Raw genomic sequence first — 25,595 nt, forward strand, 5'->3', positions numbered from 1 at the left:
TGAACTAAATGGCTTAGGCTTAGTTCCATGTGCAGGCTGGATGCAGAGGACTGTCATCCTCAATACAGGCTGCAAAATGATGCCAAGGGTCACGCTGGTAGAGGGCAGGGCCCAGTGCTGGCAACACTTAAAGTACAACTTCTGAGCTTTAGAAGAGACATTGTATGTATAGATCAACAAGAAGGTCAAGAATTCTAAAATCCTGACTGCTGATTGTCCCACTTCACCTTAAGTAATTTTGCTAGAGAATGCTGATGCAGCCTGTATTTGTGGTGTGTGTGTGTGTGTTTGTATGTGTGTGCGTGTGTATGCGTTTTTGTTTGTGTGTGTGTGTAGAGGAGGTAGTAAGAGGGAAAAAAAATGTGGCATTTTTGCCAGCATTTGCCTTTTTTTAAGTCGTTTTTTTCTTGCTGTTCTCCACCCCTACAATAAGCTGAGCCAGTGTAAGTTACAATTTATTAGCTGGTTGCTATGGGTTACACCAGTGCTCCGCAGATATTCCCTTCAGAAATAGTAACATTTAATGTAATGTAAAACAGAACTACTGTATCACCACTTGCTTGGCTTCTGCTGGCTTGCAATATTATATCCTTCCCTGCTGAGCTTGAAGCCTCAGGAAATTAGCTGGTGCCATTATTTTATGGTGATGATGGGTGTCTGTGATACCCCCTTTGTTTCATGAAAAAGAAAGCCTGCAAACCGAGGGTGTCTGCAGGACCTGGGGTGCCAACTTGCAGTGCCATGCAGTGCCCAGAGACTGACTGTTTGTTTCATCTGCCTGTTCATTATTTAAGGCAGTCTTCTCAAAGCTGAGTCCCTGTGGGCCCAGGGCCAGTTACCATTTCAGGGAGGCTAGTAGCAACTACCAATGAATTTTATTTATTCTGCTATCTGTATAATATTTGTGGCAGGCTGGTTAACAAAAATTTGTGGGCTGGTAAATTTTCAGGCTAATTTAACTGTAAGAGTGATTTGAAGGAGAAAGGTTAGAAGATGGTGACACTGAGTAAAGCCATTGAAGTTAAAATAAACAGAAGAGAAGAGAAACGGGTGTTTTCAGACCACCCACATTCTCTCTTTTCTGCCTGCTCTCTCCATTGCCCACCCACCTAAACACTAGCCCTCTCAGAGTACACCTTTTCCTACCCGTGTGCTCAGTCTCTTCTCTCGCCTGCCTACGGAGGTGTGCTTTCTTTTATGGGCAGGACACTGGGTTGCTCTACAGACTGCACCTCCCTAACAGGTCCACTAGTGTAGAAGGAGTGCTAGGGTGGTAAACAGAATGTGGGCTCTGAATGATCTAGGTTCAAAGCCTGGCTCTGCCACTTTCTGGCTATGTGACCTTGGACAAGTTCCTTGACCCTTTGAAGCCTCCGTTTCCATATTATAAAATGGGATAACCATATTTACCTTGTGTGCATATTGTTAAGGATCTGAGGGCGCAGTGTCTGTGTAATCACTTAGCACAGTGCCTGGCCCATTGTAAAAAGTGGTCTTGCCTACTCTGCGATGTGGGATATTGTTGTTCCTGCTGCCTGAGAGACTCTTGGCCAGCTGGTCCTCCTGGGCGTCTCCTGCTTTTCATTCAAGACTCGGCTCAGACAACCTCTTGTGAAACCAACTTAGCTACCCTCCTGCCTGTCCTCTTTCAAGCCATGTCCCTGCTGCTCTTCGCCGCTGCTGTGGCACCTCTGCATGCCTCTGTTGCAATGTGTCCATGCTAGATTGTCATTCTCTGTTGATAAGTCTTCCTCCCACTGGACTCTGAGCTTCTTCGGGGTTGGCAGCTTGCCTTTCTGATCTCTCCTCCTAGTGCAGTGCCCGCACACATAAGTTTTCAATGAAGTTTGTTGGGTGTATGAATGAAGTAAAGAAAAAACTAATTATTAATTCATGTTTACCTACAGTATATCTGGTGGATAAAAGCCGTGGCTCTATTCTACAGGCCAGTGGCAGCCACCAGGACTAAGGGACAGTGTATGCCATAGTCTCTATCGTTCAAATGCCTTTGGCTGTAAGTAACAAAAGATGCAACTCACAATGGCTTAATAATAGGAAAATTTATTATGCTCCATAACAAGAAATCCAGAGGTATGCAAGCTCCAGAGATGGTTGATTTGGTTCTTCAGTAATGTCATAGAAGACCCAGTTTCTTCCAGCTCGCACCCTAGCTATCTTCATCGGGTTGCACTTTTCCTCACGGTAACTCTCCTCAGAGTGAGAAGTGAGGCACAGCTGTACTAAGCAGATCTAATCCAGATAATATGACAGTGCCTGCTTCTCTTTTTATAAAGGGGAAAACCTCTTTTAGAACCCCCGGCCCTACCTAGTAGACTTCTGCTCATGGTTTTGGTCAGAACTAAGTCATGGGTCCTTTTGAAAAACCAGTTATTAGCACAGGGAAAGAGGGAATACTATGAACAGCTTAGGGCAAACACGTGGTCATGAATAGGACATGTTGCCAAGCAGATTGAAATTATGTTAGGAAGGGAGAAGCGCAGGGATACAGTTATGCTGGATAAGCAGCCACACAGCTTGCTGCTGTGTGCATTTATTCATTTATTCATTCAACAGATATTATCTATCATATACCCAGCATTGTGCTGGAGGTTGTGGACAGTAGTGAACAAGAGAGACAAGATCCCTCCCCTGCCAGACCTTCCCCTCACCCCCTGCCCTTTGAGATGGAGAGGGTGTCCAGGCCTCCCCCCTTCACCCTCTGAGGTGGGGAGGAGTCCAGGGCCTCGCATCTCAGCATGGGACTGATAGGCTTGCCCTGACCTCTCGCAGGCATGAACACTGCTGTCTGGGCCGTGACACACATGGGCATTTGTGTGGGCACCAAAGTCTTCCTCATCTACGAGGTAAGGCTGAGGTGAGCTCTGTGTATGTGGGGAGCAGGAGCCTCCTGGGGTGCAGGCTGGGGTCTGGTCTGTGTGGGTCACCCTGGGAGCCTTCAGATGACCCTGGTGGAGCTAAGGTTCCAGACGTTCCCGTAGGGAAAGAGACGGTGGCGACATGTAAACAAATAAACAAATCCTTGTAGAGTGCCGTAACTATCATAAGGAAATCAGCAGAGCAGTGGACAGAGTGTGAACAGGGCCTGCACTGGAGGTGGACATGGAAGGTCCTTCTGAGAAGGTAACGTTTGATGAAGTAGGGAGCAACAAGTCCAGTGCAGATCAAGAGAGAGGACTCCAAGCAGAGCCAACAGCAAGTGCAAAGGCCCTGAGGCAGGAATGAGGTGGCTATGTGGCTGAAGCAAAGTCTGTGCCTAATGACTAATCAAAAGTTGCTTCTGGCACCCAGCCTGGCTCCTGCCCCAAGCTGAAAACAGATCACCAGCAACAACTCTAGCTTCCCAAGCCTCTCCTGCCTAGACATGCAGCTCCACCCAGGTCAGAGGTACAGCTGCAGGGACCACAAAACAATGGGCTTAGCTCTGTGAAGACAGGAAAAGCCACCATGGTTCTGACAAAGAACCCAGGAATGGCGTTAAAGACTTCTTTGGGCAGTGTCCAATTTATGGAGCAATTTTGTTGGCCACATCTACGGAGGTATAAAAAAGACAGACATAAGGCAAGGATGGAACTACTTTGTTTATGTGTGTTGATATCCCTTCCCCATGCTCCTGTACGCCTCATAGCTCCTGCAGCGTGGTGGGTGATCCCAGTGGCTCCTATTTCACCTGGAGGCAGGATAGTGCTGCTGCCATGTGTGGCAGCTCTGCCAGGGGCTGAGGAGGCAGAGACTGTAATTCTCAGTTTGGTGTAATAACCTCTACCACTTTTCTGCAGCCGAGTTTCTGGGTGGGCATAAGTTCACTGGCAGCCTGGGTCCCCAATCTTATTCCCCTCCAGGCCTGGTAGCTCTTCTTTCTTGCAGTGAAAACCTCTCCGAGGGTTTTAATGATCCTGTCCAGTTCTGGCCTGCCACACCCATCACAGCCTGGTCAGTCCAGAGAGCGCTGAGTCCTCCTGCTTCCTCTGTCAGCAGTGACATCAGGCATCCTCCCTAGGCTTCCTCTGGAAACTCATCCCTTTTTGTCCCTCTTCCAGGTAGGCTTTTCCCCAGAATGTTGTTACTGGATTCATTTGATATTTTGTTTTCCTTTGAAGCTTTTGTGAAACTTGCGTAGGCTCATGGAGCATCCAAATGAGGCAACATCACCATCAGTCCTCCTTCCCTGGCTCACTGCCTCAGGAAACCAACCTGGTAGGTATTTCTGAGACTCCCAGTTTCTATGGAAGTCCCTGGGGATTTCTCACTCAAATCCGCAAAGTGCTTAGTCTTCCTGGACTTTTGGCTCTAGGCATTTTGCTTGGAATTATTGAAGGAGAGTAGCTCCCTGACCCCCATGTGATAATCCTACAGGGCCTCAGAGCAGGGTTGTTTGGCATTCTAGGGGCTGGGAGATTGGTGAGACACCCCAGATGTCTGCTTGACTTCAGGGTGGCTGATTAGGGTGGCTGATTACAGTAGAGTCCACCACCCTACACTCGGAACCGCAGCTTCCTCTGAATTGCAACTGTGCTGCTGCCTGGGACAGATTCCTTTCTTTTTAAGGTTGAAATTTCTCTTAAGGAGTCCATATTTGGGTTTTGTCCCTAACCACCCCACCTCCCCAATTCCCTGTCCTAAGTTCTGCAGGCACCAGGGACCGCCGTTGTGAACACAGGGGGGTTCTTTCCTGGAGCTCCAGAATCCAGGTAGACATCTGGGAAGTGATGGGAAAAGAGGTCATTCCATCATTTGGACAAATCTAAATCTAAATTTAGCCCCAGCCTGCTATAGAATATCAGCATGAAAGAAACTTTGGAGGCTATTAGGTCAACTGCTTCATTTTGCAGATGAGAAAACAGAGGCCCAGAGAGGTGAAGTGGTTGGACCAAGAACATGGACCTCATGGCAGAGCTAGACTGACCCTGTTTCCTGACTTTCAGTCTGGGTCTCCATTCAGTGTGCCTTCTGCCCTTGTCCCTTTTGAATTTTATAAAAGGTCCTTTACATTCAAGAGCCTCTTCTTTCTGTTCCCCTGCCCACCCTCTACCTTGTAGAACTTCTGATAAGACACCTAGGCCATGAGTGGCATTCTTGGGCTGTCTTGAGTGTGAAGACACCTTTGTGGCTAGCCTCCTTGAGCACATATGCGGGATCAACACATATTTATTGAATCAGACTAGGGCATAATTTTCCTTTTTTTGTGTGAGATGGAGTTTTGCTCCTTTTGCCCAGGCTGGAGGGTGATGGCGCAATCTCGGCTCACCACAACCTCTGCCTCCCGGGTTCAAGCAATTCTACTGCCTCAGCCTCCCGAGTAGCTGGGATTACAGGTGCCTGCCACCACGCCCAGCTAATTTTGTATTCTTAGTAGAGATGCGTTTCTCCATGTTGGTCAGGCTGGTTTCAAACTTCCGACCTCAGGTGATCTGCCCACCTCGGCCTCCCAAAGTGCTGGGATTACAGGCATGAGCCACCGTGCCTGGCCAATTTTCTTTTTTTTAATTCTCCAATAGTATATTAATAGAACTACTGTGAAAATAAAAGTGCGTATTTTTCATTTAAATAATCAGATTAAATCAACTTAGACTGTTATTTTTCCTGCAGGACTTACAGCTTATAATGGGCTAAAAAAGCACTGTGACTGTTGGCCGGGTGTGGTGGCTCACGCCTGTAATCCCAGCATTTTGGGAGGCTGAGGGGGGCGGATCACGAAGTCAGGAGATCGAAACCATCCTTGCTAACACAGTGAAACCCTGTCTCTACTAAAAAAAAAATACAAAAAATTAGCTGGGCGTGGTAGCAGGTGCCTGTAGTCCCAGCTACTCAGGCGGTTGAGGCAGGAGAATGGCATGAACCCGGGAGGCAGAGCTTGCAGTGAGCTGAGATCGCGCCACTGCACTCCAGCCTGGGTGACAGAGCGAGACTCTGTCTCAAAAAAAAAAAAAAAAAAAAAAAGCAGTGTGACTGTGGCCATTTAACATGAACTTCAAAAAGTGTTCTCCATACGATATTTTGGGAAAAGCTGCATGAAGGTGGATGCATGGAAAATCGAAGGCTTGCCTGATCCCCTTCCAGGGAATCCTGGTTCTCTGGGGCAGCCAGAGCTATGACTGGTCTCCAGGACAGGAATGTGCCTCCTCACTGGTGAAAGTGCCTCTCTGTGGCCTCAGGGCCTCTGTGAGGCAGGGCAGAGCTCCTGTCCCTGCATGAGCACACTTGGGGCTTCTGGAGTGGTTGAGACACTTATGCTCCCTGCTTCCTGCTTCCTGGAGCAGAATTTAAGGAAGACTACTGGGCTTTTGCCTCAGGAGACCAGACGAAACAAAACCTGCTTTCAGAGGGGCATTCTTCTGACTTTTCCTTCAAGTGGAATTGTGACTGTAGGTTTGGGTTTGAGCACCGAATTTCAATTTTGTACACACACACCAAGAGGCCTCAGGGCAAGGGGGTGTTTGAAATGAACACCAGCCCAAGTCCTCTACCTGCCAAGTGTTCGATTAAGCTGCTTAGGTCTGTTTCCACCATCCTGTCTTTCAAATATTTATGTGTCAGATTATAGGCAAGCTTCAAAGGCAAGGAAATGCAAATCTGTTCTATAAATCATGGAATAACACAGCTGCTGTCTTCCTCAGTGTGACAGCTTACGAATGCCAGCATTTCTGTCTGCAGAAGGGGTGGTGGAAGTGGGCTTCTCGAGCGCAGCCAGGCCTGTGTGCGTGCCAGTGTGTGTGTGTGTGTGTGTGTGTGTGTGTGTGTGTGTGTGTTGGGGGTAGGGAAGAGAGTAGGGCGTTCTAATAATATTTGCATTTTTGCAAAACAGCAGTTTTTTTGTTTTTTAAATTTCCCAGCAGTTAAGGAGTTAATTTAATTTGCTAATCTTAAAGAACTGTGGAGGGATAAAACCTCACCTGGGATCTGAGGCATCCAGAAAACAAGAGATGAAAATGGCTTTCAGTTTTGGGGAAATACACCTAGAACATAAAGTAAGGGGAGAGAAGTCAACAGCAATAACTTTGGGGATTCCAAAATGAACTTAATTTAGTGTAAATGAATAAAAAGGAAATTGTGCATTGCAAATACTTATGCAAATTAAGTTTTGCCCCCAGGGTCTTAACAATCTGCCAGTGAAGCCCCCAGTGTGCCAAAGATTAGACTTTTGTGGGCTCTTTTCGGCTGTTGCCATGAATACATCGATTTGGTACATTGGTGTTCAGTGACACATTAACATCCACCAAGACCAACAGTGGGGTTTATGGTCCTTGCCCAGCAGCTGGTTTTGGCCTGGTGTCATTCTGAGGAAAAACCTGGGAAAGCTGCAGTCAACAGGGTGCAGGGGCGCAAAGGAAGATGGTGTATAAGACAAAATGAGTGGTGATAAAGTTTGCCATGTATTAGTCAGGATTCTGTTGCAAGTGACTCAAACTCACTTAGGCAACAGGGGGAATTTTCTGGGTCACTGAAGGGAACATTGAATAACCAAATCATGGGAAAGGAACGAAAGTAATTGGGCTTGGGAACAGTTGGAACAAAAACTGGAACACTTCTAGGACTGTCTTCCATCACCTGTCTTTACTTTTTCTCTCTACTGGCTCCTAACATGGCTGCATATTAGGACTAGTAGATTTTGTGCCAAACGACTTTTCCTATTATAAAGACTGTTTTGCACCTGACAACTTTTGTCTCTGTAGAATCCTAGTTTGAATAATCCCAGAGAAGAAATTTATGATTGGTTGAGCTGGGATCAGGTGTCCATGCCTGGACCAATCAACTGTAGGAAGAGGACAGAGAGTCACATAAAAACATGGCAGCTCTTATGGTAGTCATATTGATGATGGGAGGCTTTCCTAAAAAAAAAAAAAGGAGTGGGGAAGCTTTGGACAGACAGTCCAGTAAGCATCTACTACATTCTAGACAGCGCTGGAAAAAAGACCAAAGGAGGCAAAGAAAGGGGGCCAGGAAAGATTGTGTGATGAATGAGTTGCATGTTGGAATTCATTGATTGACTCCTTGAAATTCAATATTCCATAGGATTCCTTAATGACGTTAAATGCTCCTGGTTCTTCTAGTTTTCTGATAGCTCTTATTCTGTCTCCTTGATTGTTCTGGATCCTTCTCTTCTCTGCACTGAGAATCTCCTCAAGATTACAGGCCCTTAGTTATGTATCTTGCCTCTAGAGAAGACAAATAGGTTCTTTCCAACTGCATAAACAGTATTCCCTGTCAGGACCCTCCTCTTACCTTCCAGAAGAAATCTACACTTGGATTTCCTTTAGTCACATTTAATGCCTTTCTAAAAAAGTGTGGTTCCTGAACCAGTCACATCAGAATCACCTGGAAGCTTATTGGAAATGCAGAATCTTGGGCCTTGTCGCAAAACTACTGAATCAGAATCTGCATTCTAACAAGATGACCAGGTACTCTGTAAATCCATTAATTTGGAAAGCACCACTTTAAGCAATTAGAAATGGAACTCATAATCAATCTGCTCTCAGTGGCGAAATAAATGTTTTTTCACAATTTTCCTACCAGGTCAATGGCAACCCTGTCTAAAAACCCAGATTCACAACAACTCTCAAAATTACTTTTCCAATACTTTCTTGTCTTCATTACCTATGTCCAATCTATCACCAATTTGAACCTATTAATTCCACTGTCCAATTGGTCTGTTTTTCCTAATCATGCCTTCCTCACTTTCTGCAGGCTCTAATAGATGCATTTGCCAGTCAGCCTCCTCATTTAAAAAATGGGTCAAATAATGCTTATAATGCCTCATATACATATTTACATACAATACAAATTTAATGTGTAATTATCTTCATCCTGGTAGGACTGGTTTTCCACTATGGCTTTGTATACAGTTGTAAGGGATATTGCAAATAACATATTATTAACCATAAAGTGCCAAAATCTATGAACAATTTTGATTTTAAATAAATTAGAAGGGATTAAATATTATTTCTAAAATTATTTTCCCTCATGTGCACTTTAATATGCTATAATGAGTAACAGAGAAAGTGGTGGAATAATACCAGGTAGGCCAGGAATTATAGATAGGAGTGTCTTACACATGAGCATCATGTATCATAGAGGTCAGCAAACTCTTTCTGTGAAAGGCCAGATAGGATTTTAGGCCTTCTGGGCCATATGGTTCCTGTTACAACTACTCAACTCTGCCATCATAATGAGGAAGCAGCCAGAGGCAATACTTCTTGATTACTGTAGCTTTAAAGTAAGTCTTGAAATCAAATTAAGTCCTTCAGTTTTGAACTTCTTTTTCAAAATTGTTTTGGCTAACATAGGCTATTTTAATTTCTTACAAATTTTAGGTTCAGTATTACAATTGCTTAAAGAAAAAATGCCTGCTGGGATTTTGATTGGGGTTGCATATAATCTATATATCAATGTGATGAGAATGGACAGCATAACAATATTGAGTTTTCCAATTCACAAACAGGTATGTGTCTCCATTTTTTAAATGTCTTTAATTTCTTTCAGTAGTTTTTTTGTAGTTTTTAGCATAGGTCCTATACATGCTTAGTTAAATTAATTCCAAAATATTATCTATTTCTGATGCTATTGTAAATGATGTTTTACATTTTAATGTCTCACTTATTTGTTGCTTGTATACAGAAATACAATTGATTTTTTATGTTGACTTTGTATTCTACAACCTTACTAAATTCACTTATTAATGTAGTAGCCATTCAGGGTAGACTTGTTAGTATTTTCTAGATAGAAAATTATGTACATGGCTGGGCATGGTGGCTCATGCTTGTAATCTTAGCACTTTGGGAGGCTGAGGTGGGAGGACTGCTTGAGGCCATGAGTTTGAGACCAACCTGGGCAACACAGCAAGACCTCATCTCTATTAACTAAAAGAAGAAAAGAAAAAAGAAAAGAAAAGAAAACTGTGTACTATGTGAATAAAAAAAGTTTAACTTCTGTTTTTCTAATCTGTAAGATTTTTTTTTTTTGTCTTATTTTACTGGTGGGACACCAATATTAATGTTGAATAGAAGAGAAAAAACAAACATTCTTGCCTGGATCTCAATATCAATGGGAAAATGTTGAGTCTTCCAATATTAATTTACAGTATTTGCTCAGGTTTCTCATTGATTCCTTTATTAGGTTAAGATGGTTGTCTTTTATTCCTAGTTTACTGAGTTTTAAATATCATGACAAGGCACTGAATTTCATCAGATGATTTTTCTGCATTGTTGTAAATGATCTTAGGATTTTTCTTTTTTATTCTATTAATGTGATGAATGACAATGATTGATTTTCAAATGTTAAATAACCTTGCATGCCTGGAATAAACTCCATTCAGTCATGATGTATTATCATTTTAATTGTATTTCTGGATTCTAGTTGCTAATAGTTTGTTAAGAATTTTTTATCTATGCTATGTTCATAAGGAATTAGACTATAATTTTCTTTTAATGTCTTTGGTTTTGTTATTAGAATAATGGTGACTTCATAAAATGAGTTGGGAAGTATTTCTTCCCCATCTATTTTCTGAAAGATTTTGCTTAAGATTGGTATTATTTCCTTTTTAAATGTTTGATAGAATTCATTATTTAATCTATCTAGGCCCAGAGTCCACTTTGTCAGAAGATTTTAAGTTATAAATCCAATTTATTTAGGCTTAACATAGAATTGTTGAAATTTTCTATTTCTTCTAGTGTCAATTTGAGTTATTCATGTTTTCAAAGGAATTATCCATTTCAACTAAACTTTTTAATTTGTTGGCATAAGTGGTTCATAATATCCCCTTTTTATTTTTTAATGTCTATAAGACTTATAATGATGTCCCTTCTTTTATTATTAATATTTATTTTTGTGTTTTTGCTTTTTCTTTCTTTATCCGTCTTGCTAGTAGAAGTTTATTTTTTATTTTTAGGGGTTGTTTTCTCTTTAATGGAAAACAAAGCTTATTTTGAGGATTTTTTTCATTCATCAAACATTAGCTTGGAATTGATGACTGGCATAGTATTGGGAGTTTGGTTGGGGAGGGACTACAAAAAACAGAAGATAGTTTTTACTTTCTTGTTTTAAATTTTGTTCTATCAACTACTGAGAGGGGGTTATTAAAAATCTCAAACTATACTTTTGTATTTGTGTGTTTTTTCTTTCAGTTCTGTCAGTTTTTTCTTTGTGTATGTCCAAACTTTGTTGTTAGGTGCTCATACATTGAATATTGTAAGTATTCTTGATCAATTGACCCTTTTTTCATGATGAAATATTTCCCTTTAATCTGGAAGTATTTCTTTTTTTTTTTTTTTTTTTTTTTGAGATGGAGTCTTGCTTTGTCGCCCAGGCTGGAGTGCAGTGGCACGATCTCAGCTCACTGCAAGCTCTGCCTCCCGGGTTCACGCCATTCTCCTGCCTCAGCCTCCCGAGTAGCTGGGACTACAGGCACCCACCACCATGCCCAGCTAATTTTTTGTATTTTTAGTAGAGACGGGGTTTCACCGTGTTAGCCAGGATGGTCTCAATCTCCTGACCTCCTGATCTGCCCACCTCGGCCTCCCAAAGTGCTGGGATTACAGGCGTGAGCCACCGCGCCCAGCCTGGAAATATTTCTTATGAAGTCTACTTTGTCAGATTTCAAAGTGGCCACTCTAGCTTTATAATTAATATTTGCCGGGTATATCTTCTGTTCTTTAACTTTTACCTGTATGTATCTTTGTATTAAAAAACTAAGCCTTGTAGAAAACATATAGTTGGATGTTGCTTTTCTACCAAGTATAATAGTATCTCTTAATAGATGATTTTGGTCCTACTATACTTTTCTACCAAGTATAATAATACCTCTTAATAGATGATTTTGGTCCATTTTTACCTAATGCAATTCTTGATATGGCTGTGTTAAATCAGTTAACTATTGACTTATTGGTTTCATTTTTTTCTTTGTTTCGTTTTCCTTTCTCTCTCCCTTCTTTTGAGTTAAAAAATTTATTTTTTCATTTTATTTTCACTATTGTCTTATTAGCTATAACTTTTTTAATACTTTGCTCTAGGGTTTATATAATGTGTCTTTTATTAATTTTTTTCTTCTATAATGTAGAATCTGCTTTTAAATCTGCCTAGTGGGCTTTTTATTTTAGATATTGGGGTATTTTTTAGCTTTAGATGGCTGATTTGTTTCTTTTTCTTTTTCTTTTTTTTTTTTTTTTTTTGAGATGGAGTTTCACTGTTACTGCCCAGGTTGGAGTGCAATGGCGCGATCTCAGCTCACTGCAACCTCTGCCTCCCAGGTTCCAGCGATTCTCCTGCCTCAGCCTCCCAAGTAGCTGGGATTACAGGGGCCTGCCACCACACCCAGCTAATTTTTTCTGTTTTTAGTAGAGACGGGTTTTACCATGTTGGCCAGGCTGGCCTTGAACACCTGATCTTAGGTGATCCACCTGCCTCAGCCTTCCAAAGTTCTGGGATTACAGGTGTGAGTCACCGTGCCTGGTCTGTTTCTTTTAATGATTTCCATTTACTTATTTATTACGTTCCTGTTTTCCCTTAATTGCTTGAACAAATTTATAATCGTTGTTTTAAAGCCCTTGTTTGCTAATTCCATCTTTGTCATTTCTAGATCCGCTTCTATTGTCTGATTTTCCCTTTCATTATGGGTTACACTTCTTGCTTATGGCATGTCTAATAATTTTGACTGGATACTGGCAATTGTGAATATTCCATTGTTTGCCTAAATTTTCTTGTGTTTCTTTAAAACTTATTGATTTTTGTTCTTGCAATAAATTAATTTCAGATCAGCTTTATCCCTTTGAGGCTTTTTTAGAGAGAGTCTAGAGTATCCTTTGCTCTAGGACTAGTTTAGCCCTACTAGTAAGACATACTGTTTCTGGGATTTCACCTGAATGCATCAAGTACGCAATGAGGTCTTTCTGTTCTGGCTGGCCTGAACTCAAGTATCTCCCAATCCTGTGCAAGCTCTGGTAGTTGCTCAGTTTATAGTTCCCCATAATTTATCTTTCCTTAATCATTTATTATTTCCCAGGGTTTATGGAGTTTCACTTTAAACATATACATCTTATTATTTAGCCAAAGATTCAAGAGGATCCTCTGCAGATTTCTGGAACTTATTCTGTGTTGCTCTTTCACTCTGCTACTCTGTCTCACAAGTTCCACCCAGCTGCCTCAGCCTTCCTGAACTCCAGTCTCTGACTTTTTGAGTCAATGAGACTGCCATACTCTGATTGAATTCCCCTTTCCTGCAACTGGTCCAGAAAATGCATTGAAATAAAAGGCTAGGGCTATGGCAGGGCTCACCTCACTTGTTTCTCATCTCTCTGAGATCTCACGCCTGAAATGCCTATTGTTCAATAACTGAAAATAACTATTTCAGATATTAATATTTTTGTGTAGTTTTCTAGTTGCTGACACTTGGTTGACTAGATGTGCGCTAGTTACTTCGTTCTGACCATAAACAGTCTTATTAAAATTTAATTTTATGCTGTTTTTCATGAACACACCTTTCCAGTCAATTTTCAGCTGATCCCTATATACAATTTGATGTTCTTCAGTGTATTTAGACCTTTCAGGCCTTCCTCAAATGCATTTTCTCCTTTCTTTCTATGCCTCACTCCTTACAAAAGCTATTTCAAACTCATCTTTTCCAGAAAACCTCCTATGATTAATCCATCCACCCTCTTTATTCACCCGCCCTTTGTTGTAATTTGTATTTCATTTCTACTACATTAAATTGCACTTTTGGCCATGTAGTTTTGTTAAGTTTTTGGCAGTTATTTTATGTGTGACTGTTTTGCTGATGATTATAAGCAGAAGCTTATAAATAGAAAAAGCCTGTCTTCCGTTTATTCCCTTTGTTGCAAACCCACCTAATTCAACTGGCTGTTCCCAAGGTAAATATTGGTGACCCTCTATAGTTTGGTGGAGAGACATTGTATTATGAAACAAATGAAGCTAAATATCAGAGCTCTCATGTGATGGACCACTTCCAAGGCCCTGGGAGAGTCCCCAGCCATCTGTTTATATGGTAGATGGTTTTATAAATTTTGCAAGGGACAGATATGAACCACAATGGAATAAGGCACTCTCTCTTTCCATTATGAATTTCTTTCAGCCAGTCTCCCCTTTCAGGTGGTGGGGAGTGACTGTAAGCATTTTGGGGATCTAGTCAAGGAAAGTTGAGTTGGTGATACATTTAGCTGAGGTTTAGTGGGAGGTATTTATGTGGTTTGCAGACATTTCCATGTATAGTTAACTTATTCCTAGCTGTCCTGTGCAGGAATATTCTTACCACCCACGGGGCAAACTTACCAAGTGATATAACAGGAAGATACAGAACCAGAGTACCTATGAACATGAACCTATGCTATGGCACCCAGCACTGGATCCTTACAGGGAGTGGGGAAGAAACAAGGTTTTAATTGTGCAAAGCCAGAAACTAATCTCTGGAAGTGTCTTTCCATTAAGACATAAACAATTCTAAGTGGAGGATTCTGTTCTCATCCATTTCTAGTAAAGGACATTCTGTCAGGAGTGTGCTCTATATGCAGTGTATACAATTATAAACACTCCATGATGTTTTCTTTTGTGAAGATATTATGCAAAACTAAATTCATCAGAATTTTTCTGTTTATAGTGCACAACCTTGTGGAAGAACTACAAAGAGTGAACTTGTCTATTGAAGTTGCATGTTTTATGAATCTTAAAAATTAACATGGGAAAAATTTTGATCAACCAAGTTAGAGGAAGCACCAAATTATTTTATTCTCTCTATAGAAAGTATTACAACATGCTGGTGACATGAAGAGGCCATCGAAGAGGAAGCAGCAAAAAACATAAGAAAATATATTACACAGCCATATCAACCATTAGTTAATAGAAATACTGTGTTATTTGGGGGATTTTTGTGGTATTTGTAAACTTTTTAAAATTTGAAGTCATCGGCCAGGCACAGTGGCTCACGCCTGTAATCCCAGCACTTTGGGAGGGCAAGGCAGGTGGATCACCTGAGGTCAGGAGTTCAAGAGCAGCTGCCAACATGGTGAAACCCCGTCTCTAATAAAAATACAAAAATTACCCAGGCATGGTGGTTCATGCCTGTAATCACAGCTACTAGGGAGGCTGAGGCAGGAGAATATCTTGAACCCTGGAGGTGGAGGTTGCAGTGAGCTGAGATCACGCCATTGCACTCCAGCCTGGGCAACAGAGACTCCATCTCAAAAAAAAAAAAATTTGAAGTCATTTTTTCTCATTCTGTATAAACATTCATTTTCATAGATAATTTTGTATTTGTAATTTTTAATATTTCTTTTTCAAAGAAGACCCTGAAGGTATGTAAGCCTCAGGCCCCACAAAAGTTGGATCCAACCTTGAGCAGGTGAGGATGTTGCCTCTTCCCCTTCTTAACCTTGTTATCGGGTGATACGTTTTGGCTATGTCCCCACCCAAATCTCATCTTGAATTGCAGCTCCCATAATTCCCACATGTTGTAGGAGGGACCTGGGGGGAGATAATTGAATCATGGGGGTGATTTCCCCCATACTGTTCTCATGGTGGTAAATAAGTCTGACAAGATCTGATGATTTTATAAGGGATTTCTCCTTTCACTTGGCTCTCATTTTCTCTGTTGTCTGCTGCTTTGGTAAATATTAGCTAACCATCCCTGGAGTATGCATTCCCAATTACAGTAAGTTATCATCCCTTGGGTGCAGATTACATCTAAATAACATATACAGCAAATCACACTGCCAGTGCTGAAGCATTTCAAAGTAAATTCAGACATAAACAAAGTAAACAGAGAACATAACTTACCTATCTCTTCTGTTACAGTTGCTTTTTCATTGAGTCCTGTGGAGCTCAGGTTCCTGTGGAGGGTAGCAGAAGGGAAACTTCAATTACAGTATAACTGGTCTGATCTGTTCTACATATTAAAGTTCATGCTATTTTCTTTGTGATGAATAAAGATTGTTCTGCTGCATCTGAAACTCTGAAAACCATTGCTCTAGCGCTAACCGCCTGTCTCTATAACAGGTATCCACTCACAGTTATAATGAAAGCCCAAAGATGTGCTTGAGTTAGCTTATGTCAATGAAAATGTTGCTAGAGACTTGGTCTAGATTTGCTGAGCGGCATGTGAAAACTACAGTGTACTCTGATCCTCCTCTCCCTCTCTCTTTTCACCACCATTGTTGTCAATATGTATTCCTTCCACATTTTACCCACAGAAATCTTTGTGTACTGGGGTCACATTCTCCATAACCAAGTTGTCAAACAGAAAGACTTCTGGAAAAGAAGATTTCTCCTAACTTGGGGAAGAGCACTTAGAGGGAAAGAGATGAGAGATGGTCAGAGCCAAGATGTATTTAATCTTGGTCTGCAGTGGACATTTATCATCTGCCAAGACTCCTTCTTTCTGGCACTGACATCCTTTCACTTAGGAACATCCCCCCAATGATGAAGCTCTGTAAGGGCTTCTCTCATTTTCCCTTGGACTGTAAGATGACCTAATATTCCAAGATATTAACCAAGTGCTTTTTTTTTTCTTTGAAATGGAGTTTTGCTCTTGTTGCCCAGGCTGGAGTGCAATGGTGCAATCTCAGCTCACTGCAACCTCCGCCTCCCAGGTTCAAGCGATTCTCCTGCCTCAGCCTCCCGAGTAGCTGGGATTACACGCATGTGCCATCACGCCTGGCTAATTTTGTCTTTTTAGTAGAGACGGGGTTTCTCCATGTTGGTCAGGCTGGTCTCGAACTCCCCACCTCAGGTGATCCACCCGCCTTGCCCTCCCAAAGTGCTGGGATTGCAGGCATGAGCCACCGTACTTGGCCTAACCAGGTGCTTTCAAAGGTGTTTTGAACCAAGAAGCAAGTCCTGCCCTGTTGGATGCAAAACTGGAAACATGTGAGATGGGAACTGCTGGCATCCATGCCTCCAGCCTGAGAGGAAAGCCAGCCAGAGAGCATAGAGCTGCCTGCAGCAAGCAGGAACAAAGGGTGAGGAGAGTGTGTCCCGAGAGCCTCCAGCTTCTGGTTCTAGCAGCCACTGATGTCCAACCCTGTTTCTGCCCTTCTTGTTTTGGTTACAGGAGCCCACAAATCCTCTCTACCATTGGCGCTTATTGGAATTGAATTTCCATCATTTTTTTAAAACCAAGAATGTACAAAACAACGCACTGGCTACAGCAGCAAAATTATAGAGCCTGATAAAAGAAAAGAAATAGAAACCACAAGAAGAATGGAGGAAATCTCCAGTAATTCACAGGAAATAAAATAACCAGGGAGAATAAAACTTTGCAGTCTTGGATGTCTGCACCACAGGCAACAGAGTATAGGTACTGATACAAGTGACCTTGAGATCATAGCTCAGGAAAGCCCTTGTGCCTGTTGCTGGTTCTCTGAGTCCAGGCAGCTGGGATGGCAGCAATGGAACAGCATTCCTTTCTCAAAAGACAGAGCTAGGAGGGAATGGAGTGGAGGAGACCATGATGAGAGCTCCTGCATGAAAACCCACAAACCATTAGTAGAGAGAGTAATGGAGAAGGTAAGGAGAGAGAGGGAAGGGGGACTGTGGTCTGCACAAGAGGTTGTGCAGCCAGATTTAAGGCCTGGAAGCCATGCTCCTGAGAATCACAGTCCACATGCTGGGTTGGGGCAGACAGCCACATGCAGCTCACTAGCAGGGAGAATCAGGGCCTGGAGGCATAGAAAGCCAAGAGTCAGACAGCAGCAACTGGCTGACCCTGGTAGGCAGTTCCAGGAGTGGGCACGTCTGGGCTCAGGGACTGGAAGCAAAATGGATTGACTCAAGAGTAGACAAATATGGGTTCAAGGTCAAAGAGCAGAAACCAGGTGACACAGGTGAGTCAAATCTAGAAAGAGAGTTGTAAAAGTGGGCAGACACAGGTAGAGGAGGACCTAGGAACAGAGGCTAGAAACCAGAAGGGGTCTGCTGGGGTGGATGGACGGAGGGGCAGGAGCCAGCAGACACAAAGTTGCGCATGGAATTTCACCAGATGGCTGTCTGCTGCTGAGCTGTGGCTTTTCTTCCTGCTTGTCCACAAGCAGGTGGCTCTGCCCTCGGGGCTCAAAGGCATGAGCAGGCCTTCTGACAACACATTTGACAACGCTGGCACGGAGGCAAGATCGAGTGGGGATAGCTGGGAATCTCCTTCTTCTAGACCCTGGGTGTCTGATAAATTCTCCTCATGCTGACAATTTCATCTTTCATAGTTTAAAGAAAGAAATGAGAGGGACTGCTACCCTGTACCTAAGTGCTCTGCAGAAGTGGAAGTGATAGGGACCCTAAGAGGAGCCAGCTTTTGCAAAGTTGGTGGTATCCGGGGCTCAGGCAGAACCCATTCGGAAAGCAGAGTTCAGAAGTATTCAGAAAAGAGACTCTCAATGAGAAGACAGCTCAAGGGAAAAGGGAGGCTAATTGGGGCTAATTGTATTTTGTTAACAGATGATAGCAAGAAGGCAGAATTCAGGCTGTGTGCGGTGGCTCATACCTGTAATCCCAGAATGTTGGGAGGCTGAGGCAGGTGGATCACCTGAGGTCAGGAGTTCGAGACCAGCCTGGCCAACACAGAGAAATCCTGTCTCTACTAAAAATAAAAAAAAATTAGCCAGGCGTGCTGATGCATGCCTGTAGTCCCAGCTACTCAGGAGGCTGAGGCGGGAGAATCACTTAAACTCAGGAGGAGGAGGTTGCAGTGAGCCGAGATTGCACCACTGCACTCCAGCCTGGGCAACAGAGCGAGACTCTGTCTCAAAACAAAACAAAACAACACAACACAGGCAGAACTCCTCAAATTGTACTTTACATCCCAGTTCTCAGTCAAGAAGACCCATCTTCAGACTGGAAAGGGCAGAATTAGTGCTGATTAGAGGGAAACAAAGCCACATAAAATTGCTCTGAGCAGACTTCACACACCCATTAAATACCCCACCAGAATTTAGCCCTCGCAAAGGGTTCCTCAGATATTTCTGAGATTCTCTCTGGGTGCGGAGCTGCAAATGCTTGTTCACTACCCCAAATCATCCCCTGATGCTAATGACACTCAGGATACGGACCCCTTTGCAGGGCATAGCTAGCCAGCTCTGCTGCTGCCAGCACCTGGGATGAGGGATGCCGGGCTTCCCTTTGCTTTCCATCCTAAGCACAGGACACAGCATTCCCTGAGTCCCCAGAGCACAATCCTCTCTCTAATACACAAGCTGCACAAGCGCAGGAATTTTTGCACCCCACCCACACCCCCACTTATGTAACCCCAAGGTCTAAAACAGTTTTTGGTAGGCAGTAGGAGCTCAGTAAATCTCTGACTCTTTAACAAGTGTATAATAAACATTCAAAAGTGAAAGAAAGGGCTGCGCAAGGTGGCTCATGCCTGTAATCCCAACACTTGGGAGACCAGGGTGACTGGACTGCTTGAGCCTGGGAGTTCGAGACCAGCCTGGGCAACATAGCGAGATGCTGTCTCTATTTTAATTTTTAAAAAGCTAAAGAAAGAAAGAACAAGGCAGATAATAACTAACAACAATTAAAAGATGTTGTGAATTTCAGGATCCTCAGACTCAGATTTAGAAATGCCCAGTGATGAAAATGTACCCACCTTAAGCAGGCTGATGGCTTGGCATGCAGAAGATGTCTTTGTGGGCAGAAAAAGCTTCACCAGGCTGAAAAAAATAGAAAAACGTGTTGCCTCTCCCCACCTGCAAGGCAGGCAGATACATTAGAAGACAGAGATCCCACTTGGTGGGCAGGTCCTTGTCAGGTAAGGGTTCGGTTAGTAGGTGGTACGTTTGTGTCAAGAAAAAGGCATGCCTTTCTCCCAGCAAGGGCAGCCCTTGGGTGCACAGCTTGGCCGCACTCTGTTGGACAAAGCTGCACTGTCTTCCTACAGGGCTCCTATCCTGTCATGTGGCATGAGCCAGCACAACTGCACACAGTGCAAGTGCCCTCAAATCAGGTCTGCTCTGCCTAGAATCCCAGCCCCACCCCACCCAAGACCCAGAAAGGGGAAGGGATTCTCAAGCTGCCTCCCTGCACTTATTTCTGCCCAACACCTGCTCCTCCCTGGTGATCAATGATGGGACATCTATTCCCCCAGGAAACCCAGCCCTCACTCCAGGCCTATGATCTCATCCTGTGGCACCCAGTACAACAGCCCCATCAGAACACAATAGTCTCAAGGGCTTTGGGGTCATTATACTTCAATAATGCCACTTGAAGGGCAGAAACTGTCCATTGAACACACTTAGTTCTCTTTTACAGGCTGTCTTCTAGGGAGAGGTGAATATTCTGCCTGAATGTCCTTCTGTAGTCCTCTGGGCTGGCTGGTCTTGCAAACAATTGCTCTGGCAAAAAACACTCTCCACTCTGCAAGGATAAGCAAACACTGTAATTCACTACATTCCTACCGAGTTAAGAAATATTTCACTCCTTCCTGGAAAGCAAGAAAATTATAGAGACTTAGCTCAGGCTTGACCATATCCAAAAACATACACGACCAAAACAAAACATTTATCATCCAAACCTAAAATCATCATCCAGAATAATGATGACTTTATAATTGTTCCAAAGAGCACACTGGGCACTTGTTCCAGGCATATGTGTGTAACAAAAATACCCATGAAGTGTGACCCAAGGGCTGACTGTTCAGATGAATTCTGTGATGGTTAATATTAGGTGTCAACTTGATGGGCTTGAGGGATGCCTAGATGGTTGGTGAAGCACTTTTTCTGGGTGTGTCTGTGAGGGTGTTTCTAGAGAAGACTGACATATGAGTAAGTGGAGTGGGAGAGGAAGACCCACCCTCACTGTGGATGGGCACTGTCTGGTTGGCTGCCAGCACGGCAGAACAAAGCAGGCAGAAAAAAGCAGGCAGAAGAAAGCAGGCAGAAGGGGCATATGCAGCTTGCTGGGGCTTTCTCTTTCTCTCTCCCTTCTAGAGCAGGCCTCCTTTTCTCCTTCTGCCTTTGGGCATCTGACTCCAGGTTCTTCGGCGTTTGGACTCTGGGACTTGTACCAGTGACCTCTGGGGTGCTGTCAGCCCTTCAGTCTCAGACTGGGAGCTGCACTGTCAGCTTTCCTGGTTTTGAGGCTTAGGGCTTGGACTGAGACAAGCTACTGGTTTTTCTGATTCTCCAGCTTGCAAGCCCTATTGTGGGACTTTGCCTTTGTAATTGTGTGAGCCAATTCTCCCTAATAAACTCACATACATATATACACACACATATACAATTACTCAGGGTTCTCCAGAGGGACAGAACCAATAGGATACATGTATATATATGTGTATATATACAAATGTATATGTATCCTATATATATGTATAGGATGCATGTATATATATGTGTGTATATATATACATACACGTATGTATATGTATCTTATATATATGTATCCTATTTGTTCTGTCCCTCTGGACAACCCTGAGTAATTCACCATCTTCTTTCTGAACAAAAAGTAATGCTGGTTTGAATGGCAGTTTCTTCCAGATTCTACCCATATGGTTCTTAAAGACAATGATAGGGTCCAGGATAAAAAAGTAGTTAAGGGAGTGTAAAAGAGCTTCATGCAATTGGAAGTGGTGTCAAGTTTCTTGGCCCAAAAACATTTTACCCTTGGGTGCTAAGAGATCTTGCAAATGCATTGCTCAGTTCTATCAATAATCTTTGTGGGACTGTAGTGAGCAAAACTGGTGCCATAGCACTGGACCCAGGCAAATGTCCTAAGTGCAAGAAATAGAAGTTGAGTTCTGGAGATTACAGAACAGCAAATGACCTAGATTCTGGTCATATTTATGAATAAATTGTTTAAAGAGAATTTATGAGCACCTACAAAAGGAAGTAGTGATTACCAGTGTAACTAAAATGCAGGTTAGTTGCTCGCTGCAGCAACTCTTGTGGAGTCCAGTTAACAAGAGCAAGGTCTGATACAAAAAAAAGCAAATTGATTCCAAAGTTAGCTTGGGGAAGGGGCACAAAGGGTCCTGCCTTAAAATGTGCTGCTTCACTTTGGGAGCAGAAAGCAGGGATTTTTATAAGGTAAGGGAGGAAATGAGCAAGGGCAGGGGGTCTCCCTCCTAGCTTGGTGATGAGTTGGCGCTTCCTGGGCAGAAGTAAGTTGAAAAAGTGGCCAAGCGGGTGTGCTTTCGATTTCCTCTCCTGGTGGATGAAAGTCCTGAGGCAACCCTGGGAAGATGGAAGTTCCGAGGCAACTTCTGGATGTGAAAATTCCTTGGTGGGTGTGCTTTGGTCTGCAAATCGACTGCCAGCTCTCAAGGAGAGATCTGTCTTGGAGCACACAGTTAGAAAAACTTGCCCTGTAGGGAAAGCCAGGTGATGGGGAGGAGAATGGTTATATTTGCATTTCTGAAGGGCTAAGGGGGCCAGGGAGACGAGAAAAGAAGAGAGAGAGAAGGAAAAAAACAATTAAATCACCTCTAGAAAAACAGGGGTGCTGGGTTACACTAGGAACTAGTATAGATTCACCCATAATGTTAAAGGCAAAGTAACCACTTTTCCTTTTTGAGAGGACTGTTAAACTCAGGAGACTGAGGTAGTGTGTGTGTCTCAAGGAAGAGAACAAGGCTTTCACTCCATTTCTGACTTTTTAAATTAGAGGTTGTACATCCATGGCTCATGGTTTCTTGTGTTTTAGTTGGCTCTGCCCAGCATTTATGATACTTTCAATTCAGTTGCTAACATTTAAAAACAGGGAGTGTGGCAAATCCTATTCTTGTCCCCAGTTATCCCTTACCCTCCCTTTGTGGCCTATGGCAGAGGCGTAGGGCCTCTCCCCACTCCCTCAGGCCTGGACAGGGAGCTTGCTTTGGCTAATAGGGTGTAAGCAGAAGTGACCTGTGCCACCTGGTGAGCAGTGGCTTGAAGAAGCACCACGTGGGTCTGCGGGCCCTCTTCTCCCTCGGCCACAAAACAGTGTGTCCAGGATGGGTCTGCTTTACAGCTGGATCCTGGAACAAGAAGACATGCAGAGCAGAGCCGCAGCTGCTGACAACAGGAGCAGAAATGAACTTTTTTTTCCAATGCTATTGTAAACGGGATTTTTTTTTTTTTCCTGAGCACAGGGGACTTTATTGATAGTACGTGACAAGATGGGGCTCCCTAGGCCCCTCCCTCTTCAGGGGATCTGCATGGAAATTGTGAAGAGGGGAGATTCTCAGTGCAATGGGGGACTGAGTGCAGCAGAAACTCCCCAGCAGTGAGGGCCTCTCTCTTCCTCTCATGCTGTCACTGGGGCTGGTGGTCTGGGGGTCTTACTCCTTGGAGGCCATGTGGGCCATGAGGTCCACCACCCTGTTGCTGTAGCCAAATTCATTGTCATAACAGGAAATAAGCTTGACAAAGTGGTCATTGAAGGCAATGCCAGTCCCAGTATCAAAGGTGGAGGAGTGGGTGTCACTGTTGAAGTCGGAGGAGAGAGCCTGGTGCTCAGTGTAGCCCAGGATGCCCTTGAGGGGGCCCTCTGATGCTGCTTCACCACCTTCTTGATGTCATCATATGTGGCAGGTTTTTCCAGACAGCAGGTCAGGTTCATGGCCAACACATTGTCAGTGGGGACTCAGAAGGCCATGCCAGTGAGCTTCCCATTCAGCTCAGGGATGACCTTGCCCACAGGCTTGGCAGTGCCAGTAGAGGCAAGGTTGATGTTCTGGAGAGCCCTGCGGCTGTTATGACACAGTTTCCTGGAGGGGTCATCCACAGTTTTCTGGGTGGCAGTGATGGTGTGGACTGTGGTCACGAGTACCTCCACGGTACCAAAGTTGTCATGGATGATCTTGGCCTGCGGTGCTAAGCAGTTGATGGCACAGGAAGCATTGCTGACTATCTTGGGGCTGTTGTCCTACTTCTCATGGTTCAAGCCCATCATGAACATGGGGGCATCAGCAGAGGGGGCAGAGATGATGACCCCTTTGGCTCCCCCCTGCAAATGAGCCCCAGCCTTCTCCATGATGAAGATGTCAGTGGACTTCACAACATACGCAGCGCCAGCATCACCCCATTTGATTCTGGTGGAATCTAGCTCCTGGAAGATGGTGATGGGATTTCTATTGATGACAAGCTTCCTGTTCTCAGCTTTGACGGTGCCATGGAATTCGCCATGGGTGAAATCATACTGGAACATGTAGACCATGTAGTTGAGGTCATTGAAGGGGTCATTGATGGCGACAATATCCACTTTACCAGAGTTAAAAGCAGCCCTGGTGACCACGCACCCAATACAGCCTAATCCATTGACTCCAGGCTTCACCTTCACCATGATGTCTCAGGGATGCAGCTGGCGCTACACGAGAAGATGCAGCTGTCTGTTGAATGGGAGGAGCAGAGAGCCGGGATTTTCTTAATTGCTTCCCTCCCTCACTGCCCCCCACTGAGGCAGAGTCTTGCTCTGTCGCCCAGGCTGGAGTGCAGTGGCACGATCTCCGCTCACTGCAACCCCCGCCTCCCGGGTTCAAGCAATTCTCCTGCCTCAGCCTCCCGAGTAGCTGGGATTACAGCCATGCACCACCACCATGCCAGGCTAATTTTTGTATTTTTAGTAGAGATGGGGTTTCACCATGTTGCCCAGGCTGGTCTCGAACTCTTGACCTTGTGATCTGCCCACCTTGACCTCTCAAAGTGCTGGGATTACAGGCATTAGCCACTGCTCCTGGCCCTCTTGATTGCTTTTTTAGAAAATTTATTGTTAGTGTATAGAAACACTACTGATTTTTCTATGTTGATTTTGTATCTTGAAACTTTGAAAAATTGTTTATCAGTTCTAACAATTTTTGGCAGAGTCTTTAGGATTTTCTCTATATAAGACCAGATTGCCAGCCAATAGAGGCAATTTCACATTGTCCTTTCCTATTTAGATGCCTTTTGTATCTTTTGCTTGCCTAATTGCTCTGGCTAGAACTTCTAGCACTATGTTGAACAGAAGTATCAGGAGTGACGTCCTTGCCTTATTCCTGAGCTTAGAAGAAAAACTCTCAGCTTTTCACTATTGAGTATGATGTTAGCTGTAGCCTTGTCATATGTGGCCTTTATTGTGTTGAGGTACATTTCTTCTGTTGAGAGTTTTAATCATGAAAGGATGTTGAATTTTATCAAATTTTTTTTCTGTATTGAGATGATGGTTTTTGCCCTTCATTCTGTTAATATGGTGTATCACATTTATTGATTTGTGTATGCTGAACCACCTTTGCACCCCAAGGGTAAATCTCACTTGATCATGGTGCATGATCCTTTTATGTGCTGTTGAATCCAATTTGCTACTATTTTGTTGACAATTTTTTCGTCTATGTTCATCAGGGATATTGGCCTGTAATTTTATTTTCTTGTAGTGTCCTTGTCTGGCTTTAATACCAGGGTAAAGGCAGGCTTGAGAAATGAATTTGAAAGTATTCCCTCTGCTTCAATTTTTTGGAAGAGTTTGAGAAGAATTGATATTTTTCTTCTTTAAATATTAGGTAGAATTCAGCTATGAAGCCATCCAGTCCTAGGCTGTTTTTTGATGGGGAGCTTTATATTACTGATTCAATCTCCTTACTAATTATTGATCTATTCAGATTTTCTATTTCTTCATGATTCAGTTTTGGTAGGTTG

At 43.4% G+C, this 25,595-nt stretch overlaps 2 long non-coding RNA genes and 1 pseudogene across 2 annotated transcripts; 1 reads left to right on the forward strand and 2 right to left on the reverse strand.

Moving 5' to 3' along the window:
• Positions 1 to 3,429: 3,429 nt before the first annotated feature.
• LINC02868 (long intergenic non-protein coding RNA 2868) lies at positions 3,430 to 15,960 on the forward strand. Its single transcript, XR_008546383.1, has 4 exons — positions 3,430 to 3,557; positions 4,119 to 4,215; positions 15,306 to 15,361; positions 15,814 to 15,960. It is a non-coding gene; the product is annotated as a long intergenic non-protein coding RNA 2868 (long non-coding RNA).
• On the reverse strand, positions 6,912 to 19,908 carry LOC112208617 (uncharacterized). Its single transcript, XR_002943086.1, has 3 exons — positions 19,595 to 19,908; positions 15,796 to 15,848; positions 6,912 to 6,974 (listed from the first exon to the last, which is right to left on the reverse strand). It is a non-coding gene; the product is annotated as an uncharacterized LOC112208617 (long non-coding RNA).
• Positions 19,909 to 23,246: 3,338 nt separating this feature from the next.
• Positions 23,247 to 24,267, reverse strand: LOC469429 (glyceraldehyde-3-phosphate dehydrogenase-like; annotated as a pseudogene).
• Positions 24,268 to 25,595: the final 1,328 nt, after the last annotated feature.

This window comes from Pan troglodytes, chromosome 1, assembly GCF_028858775.2.
Source record: "Pan troglodytes isolate AG18354 chromosome 1, NHGRI_mPanTro3-v2.0_pri, whole genome shotgun sequence".
NCBI lineage: Eukaryota > Metazoa > Chordata > Mammalia > Primates > Hominidae > Pan > Pan troglodytes.